This window comes from Otolemur garnettii, unplaced genomic scaffold (assembly GCF_000181295.1).
Source record: "Otolemur garnettii isolate 467f Iridium unplaced genomic scaffold, OtoGar3 scaffold00008, whole genome shotgun sequence".
Taxonomy (NCBI): domain Eukaryota; kingdom Metazoa; phylum Chordata; class Mammalia; order Primates; family Galagidae; genus Otolemur; species Otolemur garnettii.
In genome coordinates, this window is record NW_003852403.1 from 5,916,195 (window position 1) to 5,925,981 (window position 9,787).

General features: G+C 42.8%; 1 pseudogene; it reads left to right on the top strand.

Moving 5' to 3' along the window:
- Positions 1-1,398: 1,398 nt before the first annotated feature.
- Positions 1,399-1,755, top strand: LOC100958332 (annotated as a pseudogene).
- The last annotated feature ends 8,032 nt before the right edge of the window (positions 1,756-9,787 follow it).

The window sequence follows — 9,787 nt, forward strand, 5'->3', positions numbered from 1 at the left end:
AAAAAAAAAAAAAAAAATCCAACTCGTTAAGCACTCAGGGATGCTGCTCTCAGAAACCCCATGTTGGAACACTGAGGCAGTTGCTGGCCAGCCCTTCAATAAAAGGACTGTGCTGTAAATTTGACTTGCTTGGCAGTGTGGTCTTTGTGGAACTCCTGGGCACAACTCTATGATACCATGGCACAGGATGACCCGTGTGAAATCTTGCTTCTCCTTCCAGCTTCTCCACCCAAGACTCCTGACTTCCACTATGTTCCTAGTAGTTGTGACAAAGATCCCAAAAGACATGAAGAGGGTCTGGAGTCAGGTAATTGTTCTCTTGCAGTGGACTAAGAGAGTTTATTATGGTGGCAAGACCTCCCTGAGAATCATCCAGCCTGGGACCCAGAGCCCTTTTGGCTGGGTCCAGATCCCAGCCCATGTCTGCCCTCCAGGCTAGGGGAATTCAGTCTGAATTCAACCAGGCTGAAGAAGGGAGGGACAGTTACCAACACTTACTGGGCTTGAGGTGCAAGTCAGTGGGAAAGAAAATAAATCAAGGCAGCGCCTGTGGCTCAAAGGAGTAGGATGCTGGCCCCATATACTGGAGGTGGTGGGTTCAAACTCAGCCCTGGTTAAAAAAAAAAAAAAAGAAAGAAAGAAATCATGTCAAAGCAGAGAAAGATAAAATGGAGATTGCTCATATTTTTGATTTCATACTACCATCTATCTGGATAAAAAGCAGGTTCCTACAGTTTGTCATCATCTGACATTTTTGAGAAAAAGTGTCTGGTAAAGTATCTTGGTGTAACAATTCACAACAGATAAAGAAGTTGACAAATTATACTGCTGGATGAGGCACTATAGTTCTATAGCTGGTCAATGCATTAAAACCCAAACTGTTTCAATTTGTCTCACCCTGTTAATAGTCAAAAGTCTTAAGGGGTCCAGATGTGGTAACTCACACCTATAATCCCAGCACTCTGGGAGACTAAGGTGGGTTGATGCCTGACTGTAGGAGTTCTAGGCAAGCCTGAACAAGAGCAAGAACCCATCTCTAAAACAAAACAAAACAAAACAAAACAAAACAGGTGTTGTGGTAGGAGTCTGTAGTTCCAGCTACTCGGGAGGCTGAGGCAAGAGGATTGCTTGAGTTGAAGAGTTTGAGGTGTCTTTGAGCTGTGGTGCCACCGCACTTGAGTAAGCACAACAAAGTGACACTCTGTCTCAAGAAGAAAAGAAAAAGCCTTAAGAATATTATGTAGGCATTCTTTTCCTGACTGCACTTACATATTCTCAAATATTCTTCAAATCAGTTTCTTAAACACATTTCCTTGCTGATCATTCCATTTATGAATTAAAACAAAGTTGCTTTCTAAGGCTGCATGGTGGTCAGTGTGGTCTTTCTGAGATTCCCCCATGGCATATTGTGGCCAGGATCAGAAAGTGCAGAAGGGGATAGTGCAGCCCATCAACCTCATCTTCAGATACTTACAAAATAGACCCCGGGTTCAACTGAGGTTCTGTCACCAAGTGGATATGTGGATGGAGGGCTGCATCACTGGTGTTGATGAGTATATGAACCTTGTATTAGATGATGCTGAAGAGATTCATTCTAAGACAAAGTCAAGATAACAACTGGGTCAGATCATGCCAAAATGAGATAATATCGCTCTGCTACAAATGTCTCTAACTAGAAATGATCAAGGAAGTGAGAAATTGTTGAGAAGGCAATACAAAATTGGGAGGCATACTTTGCTGGGAGTATCCTTCTAAAATATTTCTGCATATGGTTATGAATACTCTGTGGGATTGTTTTTATTAAAGAAATGAATTAAACCAAATCCTGGGTTCGCTCTGTTTGTTGACAACTTTGCTGCTGAGCTTTAGACATTGTATAACTGATCTAATTTGTTTCTCATAACAACCCTATGACAGAGGTGATTGCTATTTCCATTTTGCATATGAGGAGACTCTGAGAGGTTATTGACAAGGTTTACTGACCCAGCAAGTGGCAGAGCTAGGATTACATTTACAGCTACCTGATGGTGAGACACTGAGTTAGACCGAACTCCTCTTTTCTAGCTGGTTTTCCACCCTGAGTGTGGACTGGCCAGCCTTTCTTCTGCCTATCTGCCCAGCCTCTCTCTCCCCAAGTGCAGAGGACTTCCCTCTGAGACCCTTCCCTCTTCCTGACCTCACCAGACATGCCTCAGGGCTGGCAGTGCTCATGATGTGTTCCTGGTGTCAGCAAACCTTCAGGAAAGGATAATTGCCCACATGCTGAGTAAGAGTAACATCCCCCTAAGCCTTCCTTCCAGACTTAGGGGATTTGATCTTCTCATGTGATCTGAAGCATTGCTAAATCTTCCAATGGGGTATTCTGGGAATTTCCAAAACTGAATAGTTCACCTGTGGCCCATTGCCAATCTGAAGTGGTCCCAACAACTACCAGTGATCCGATGGGAGAGTGACACCCTCAGTGCGGGTTACCTAGAACATAGACATAAAAGACTTCACACATTGCTGGTGGTACAGAAAAGTATGTCAACCATGTGCCCTTACCATGCCCCCTAATTCCTATCTGAATCAGACCTGGGTCTGTACTGTTGGACTGGAGACTTTGTAATGACTGCTCCCCGACCAATGTCACACATGTTTTCCTGGCTTGTGTGTTTTTCACGGCCATACTACACACTATGGAATGCTGGCATCCTCAGATGAGCTATGCTCTTGGGGAATTTTGGATCCTCAAATGCTTGTGCACAATGACTCTAAACGGACAGGGCTGCCACCTCTGACACTGCAGCTGTCTAAGAGTCTGCCAGGAACGTAATCAACAGCTGGTTCCATTCTGCTGTCCATGTCCTCACACCCGGCACAAGCATATGTCTTGGGAAATGGCATCCAGTTTGTCACTGACTGTGTGGGAAATGACTAATGCTGCCACATCAGCCATTCAGGGCCAACAGGACCCACTGAGCTCACCAACTAAGGTGGCAATGAGCAGCTAGCTGAGCAGCCTCTTATCATCTGCTGGCAGAACGGGCTGGCATTTGGTTATTCCCAACACCTCTGGGTATAGCTTGAGGATTATAAAGATGCAGTGGAAGAGATCTGGGAACAGGCCACCCCCATTGGCAGCACATAGCAGGGCCATCTGAGAGACTTTTCTTTGACCACTTTAGCAACTACCGGAGGCTGGGATGCGAGACCAGGTCAATGCCCCAGCCAGCCTGGCCAGTTGCTGTGGTAATGGTCCTCATGTACCCAGTGAAGTGTGTCTTTACCCTGACTCTATAGTGCAGCCCAGAGGTTGTGTGCATCAGTTGATCCATGAATCTGAGGGACAGACCTTTGCAGCTACATGCAGGTCAGTAGGTGTGTGAAGTCAACTGGCCCTGCTAAGGGAGTATCTGAGTCTGAGGCGGGGCACTGAAGGACAGATTGGCCATGGCCTTGGCTGGCACAGCACTGCCAGTGAGCCCTGGGGTATAAAACCAAGGGCAGGGTGCTTTTGGGGGTCTCAGCATCAGTAAGACATGGAATGTGTACAAGGAAACTCTCCTCCCCATACAGCTTTCCTGAACCTTGGGGCACTAGCCTGCCATGAACGCCAAGCATTTACAGTCTCCTGTCGCCTCTCTAAGAGCATCAAAGTTCCTTTTGTTAAAACTGGCTATTGTCTCACTGGGCTCACATGACTGATAGAGGGACAAGACACGGTGGGCAGCTTCACAAGTGTATTTACCCCCCAGCCCACCTTCCCAGATGTCTGGTTCTGGAAGCATACCGGGGAGACAGAGAGGGAAGGATGCAGCAATGATGGACTCTCCCTTCCTAAAAACCCTGAATCTCTCTTGAAAATCAGTCCTTTATTCAAGTTATGAGATTTTCATCCCAAAACAAGTTGGAAGGGGTCTGCCTTTCTGCCTCCTTGGCCTGGTTCCTTCCAGACACAGAAGATCCAGAGGTTGATGCTCCATTTGTGGAAATCCAGGAGCTGGGAACCCACAACTCCACTGCTTTCCTGGCACAGTGCCCTCCACTCCCTCCTTACCAGGAGCAAGTCTCCTCCCAGACTGGACGCTCAGGAAGGGCAGGGGGTGCCTCCCCTCACCTGCCCACGCTGTGACTAGTAGATAACAAAGGGCCAGTAAATGTTTGCTGCTGAAGGAACCCTGGACCCCTCTGTCCTGATGGCTCAGAGGCTAGAGCAAGTGGAGGCTTCAGCACTGAGCTCCTTCCACACCTCTGGGCCAGAATCTTCTAAAGTGACTTCACTCTCTTTTTCTCTCTCCTCAAACACCTTGGAGCTCATTTTCCCTCTGGAGATGGCTGCCTCACAGAAGGTGTCTTGGTGAGGGAAGGGCACTCATATTAACTGAGTCTGTCCCGAGAGCCAGGTTCTGGGCCACAGTGGAGGGTACAGTCCCACATGGAGGGCTGCCACCTTGCCCCATCTTGTCACTCTGTCCCAGCATACACTGGTGAGCTCCTCCCAACTTCTTGGGTGTGACTAAGAGAGTCATTCTGTTTGTCATGGATACTTTTTTGGTGGGTAACTTTATGAATTTTGTTATAATTTCAGTTTGGTGTAATTTAGTTTAATAGAAATACAAACTTGCAGAAAAGTTCCAAGGATAGTTCTAGAAACTCCCATGTACCTTTAACTGAGATGTACCAATTTAAACCAAGATTTATTTGTATTATAAACTTTTAAGTTTATCTTAATAGACTTTTTCCCAGGATGTTTATATTATCTCATGCAGTTAAGTACTCTTAGAATTTTGTATTTTACCATACCTATTTATTAGTTGAGTTTTAAAGAGTTAGAATTAGTGTGTTTTTACTTATAAGGTGTCCCAAAAGTTGCCATACATAGGGAAAATGGGAGATTGTAGCTACATGTACCTTTATTTACGAAGTATTCTCTATGCATTGTCACCTCTTTCTACACACATGAAGTCTTCTCTTTTGCTCCTGGAGAAACTGCTGCAAGGTATCTGTTGGTATGCAGTTTTCCCTGTAGTTAAAAATTTTCAAATGTTCTCTTCCCCACCATTGTCCCAGAACATGAATTTTACAGAAGTAATGAAAGTGAATTTGTATCAACTCAACTCAAAATTTATTTGAAAAGTTTGCTTCTTGTGTTTACTTTTGGTACATACTGACTTCAGATGCAGAAGTATTTTTTTCTTTTTAATTAACAGACTGTGGGGATATAGCTTAGGTTTATTGAAAAACTGAGCAAAAAGTACAGAATCCTCAGATATTCCCCCATTCCCAGTTCCCTTATTGTTAACATCCTGAGTTAATGTGGCACATTTGTTATACTTGATGAGCCAATATTGACAATTATTGCCAACAAACCCTGTGATCTGCATCAAAGCCCACTCTTGGTGAAGCACATGCCATGGGTCTTGACAATGTGCAGGAACAAGGACCTACATCTGGCACTGAAGTCACACAGAGTGTTCACACACAGCCTTGATATGCCCTACCTTGCTGCCCTGAGCGTCAGCCCTCCTGCACAATCCAGACCTGGGAGAGTTCCTGTTGAGTAGGAAGGGAAGGACTAGCCCCAGGGACAGCCAGGAACTGTTCTTGACACTTGCTGTGTGTTGACTCCCTCGTCCCCCCAACAGCCTGGTGGGTGGGCACAGGTTGAGAGGCTGTGCTTGCTGGGGTGAGAGGAGCTTCCTTCAGAGGAAAAAGGTTAACCAAGAATTAATTTTATTAAGAAGAAAATCAAGATTTGTTATAAGATCATCTACATTTACCAAAAATTGTGTTTTTACAAAAGTATGAGCATTTGTTCTTATAATGAAAAAATTCTCATTTTAAGAAAAGAAAATCACAATAATGGCAAAGGTTTAGAAGACAAATTTGAGTTTGACACTTAGAAAAGTGACTTACCCTGCAGATAACAGAATTTTGTGTGTATATATGAATGTATATGCCACATATCACTTATCGGTCCATCCATTGCTGATTAGTGAGATTGATTCTGTATCCTGACTACTGTGACCAGTGTTGCAGTAAACATGGTGTACAGCTGTCTCTTTGATATACTTTCTTTTCTTTTGGATATATATCCAGGGGTTTGAAGAATTCTCTACTGGCTTCCATAGTGGCTGCACTAATTTACATTCTCACCAGTAGTTGTACTAGCATTCCTTTTATTTGTATTTCTTGCCAGTATCTATTTTGTGTTTTGTTTTGTGGGAGTTTTTATTTATGAGGGGGGTCTTTTTAATAAGAAAAATTCTAACTGTGGTGAGATGAAATCTCACCATGGTTTTGATTCATATTTCTCTGACGGTCAGTGATGTTGAGCATTTTTTTCACATGAGTTTTGGCCACATGTATGTCTTCTTTTCAGAAATGCCTATTGAGATCATTTGCCCATTTAAATCTGGAGTAGTTGTTAATTTGCTACTGAGTTGTTTTCACTCCTTATATATTTTATTAATCCTTAATCAGATGGATAGTTTGCATGTATTTTCTGCTATTTTGTATGTTGTTTCTTCACTCTATCATTGTTTCCATTTTTGTACAAAAGTTTTTATTGATGTAATCCCATTTGTCTATTTCTGGTTTTGTTGCCTGTGTTTTTAATACCTTAAACCCAAAAAAACTTTGCCCAGATTGATGCCTGGAAGCATTTTCCTGATATTTTCTTCTAATAGTTTCATTGTTTCAGGGTTCCGTTTGAAGTTGATCCTTGTATGGGGAAAGATGTGGGGATCTAGTTTATTTTCCTACATCTGGATATCCAGTTTTCTCAGCATTAGACTTTATTGGAAAGTCCATCCCTTTGCAAAGAATATTCTTGGCTCTTTTGTCAAAGATCAGTTGGCTATAAATACCTGAGTTTTCTATTCTATTCCCTTGGTTTAAGTGTCTGTTTTTATGCCAGTACCATATTGTCTTGATTTGGTTTATAATAAAAACCTACCACAGGTTTATATTATGTTTTCAAGTCAAGTGATGAGATCCTTCCAGCTTCATTTGTTTGCTTTGGCTATTTGAGGTCTTCAGTGGTTCCACATGAATTTTAGAGTTGTTTTTCCAATTTCTGTGAAGTGTGTCATTAGTATTCTCATAGGGATTGCACTGCATCTGAGGGTTGCTTTTGACAGTATGTTCGTTTTCACAATATCAGTTCTTCTCATCCATGTACATGGGATGCATTTCCATTTTTGTGACTACTCATTAGTGTTTTATAATGTTTCTTTTAGAGATCCTTTACTTCCTTCATCAAATTTAATGTGAGGAATTTTTTCCTTGCAGCTATGTTAAAAGGGATTACTTTCTTAATTTGTTTTTCTACCAGTTTGTTGTTGGTGTATAGAAACACTACTGGTTTTTCGATTCTACTTTTGTATTCTAAAACATTACTGAATTTGTTCATCACTTCTAAGATTTTCTTGGTGGAGCTTTTAGGATTTTCTGTATGTCAAGATCTTGTCATCTGCAAACAGGGACAATTTGACTTCCTAAAAAATAAAATGTGTTATTTGAAGCAGCATGGATGGAGCTGGAGGTCACTATGTTAAGTGAAATCAGCCAGCCAGAAGGACAAACATCACATGTTCTCACTCTTACTTATATGTGGAAGCTAAAAAAGATGACCTCAGGGTGGTAGAGAGTAGGATGCTATGTTCCAGAGGCTGAAAGAGGTAGAAGGAGGCAAGAATAAACAGAGGTTCGTTAATGGGCACAAAAATACAGTTACATAGAAGGATTAAGTTCTAGTGTTCAAGAGCAGAGTAGGATGACTATAGTTAACACTGATTTATTAAATATTTCAAAATAGCAAGAAGAAAAGATTCTAAATATTCCCAACACAACTAAGGAAATGATAGATGTTTGAGGTGATGAATACCCTAGTTACCCTGACTTGATCATTGCACATTACATGGATGTATCAAAGTATCACATGTGCCCTATAAATATATATAGGTTTTCATGTCTTAATAAAAATTACTTAACCTCTCTACCTCATTTTCTTCATCTGCAAAATGGTCACACTATTGGCATCCAACCCATGGATCTGCCTTCAGAATTAAGGGAAAGGCTGTGCAAAGGCAACGTCTGGCATATTGAGAGATCCCAACATGTATTTCCTTAATACATGTATTTCACTGAGAGTGCAGACCTTACTTTTAGAACAGTTTTAGATGTACAGAAAAATTGAGAAGATAGTGTGGACAGTTCTCATATACCTGTGCACAATTTCCTCTATTATCAACACTTTACATTAGTATGGTACAGTTGTGAAAATTATTAGTTTTCTTTTCTATCAGGCCATTTTTCCACACATATGTTAATTGCTATTCATATGTTGTTACGAACTACATTCCAAACTTTATTCAGATTTCCATAGTTTTTAACTGATTTCTTGTATCCTGTTCTATGATTGTGTCTTCACTTTGATTCTTTTTATTATTTATCCTTCTCCCTGCGGCCCAAACAGACACTTAGCCAATGTCTCCCCCTCCCCGATCATTTCTAGGCAAGTGTCACCCAGGCAGGGAGATGTGAACTCTCAGCCCTTTATTAGGGAGCAGAGGGTGAAGTTAAACCTGAAGCTTCACCGGCTAAACCTGGAGTCTGGGCACTAGATCAAGGCAGACAGATGTGCAGGTCACTTCATTGTGTGTGTGTGTGCGTGTCTGAGTGCATACATGTATGCACACATATGTACCTATATACATGTGTATGCAAGTGGGCATATGTACACACGGGCACACATGTGTACAGTACATGTGTGTGTGGTATATCAGGGGCTTTTATTTCAGGTTGAACAGGAAGGAGTGTGAGTGGGGCAGGGGCTTTTGTTTTCAGGAGATCAGGAAGGTGAGACTAGGGGTAGGTGCAACCTCAGCCACTCTTGTTTCTGTCGAGGCCACAGGTTTGAAGCTTCTCTTGGGCAACAGACCATTTACTATCTAGCACTTGCCTCATGATGAACCAGAAATATTTCTTCACCTAGGATCAAGTGTGGAGCCTGTACTGGCTTATAAACCCTCCTTGGCTTGGTGCACTCCACTGGCACCAGCTCCTTGCTGTAGCTCCACATTCCTCTGTGCTGAGGGGTAAGTGCCCTTTCTTTGGCTGGGTCTCATTGGTCTACCGGGTGATATTTCCAAGTGGTCTTGTTGTAGCCACAGCCTTTCCCTGCCTGAGCTTCTCGGGACTGACATTGCATTTTGGACCCAAGTGGACCAGTCCTTGCTGTGCTTGGTAGATGCAGCCCTAGGACTTGGGGATGGCTAAGCAAAGCTGAGGTGGGGACCACTTGTAAGGGGCATGTGGCCAGAGCACTGTTATCTGATGAGAGCAAACAGCCTGGCTGACCCAGAACTATCCCAGGCAAGCTTGAGTGAGGGTGGATGAGGTGGTGTGGGCAAATAAGGATGACTCTTTCAGACTTTAGGTGGCATTGTATGTTTTTCTCTTTTCCCTCTTATCAACAAATTAAAAATCTACCATAGATCTAACCCAGCAGAGACCACCACACAGAAGTGGAAGGTGTTGTGCTTTCTCTAAGCTCATAATATAGGTCACCAGGGATTGGAGGGGGCGGCATGGGGGTGTGAAGAACCACTACCAGGCCTCCTTGTCTCTTCGAAGGCTGACGTGAGGCTGAGACAATGTCTACACTTGAAGAACACCTAGAAGGGTTTGTCAACATCTTCCACCAGTACTCAGTCCAGATGGGGCACCCTGATACTCTCTCCAAGGGTGAGATGAAGCAGCTGCTGATGAAGGAACTCCCGAACACCATCCAGGTAGAGGA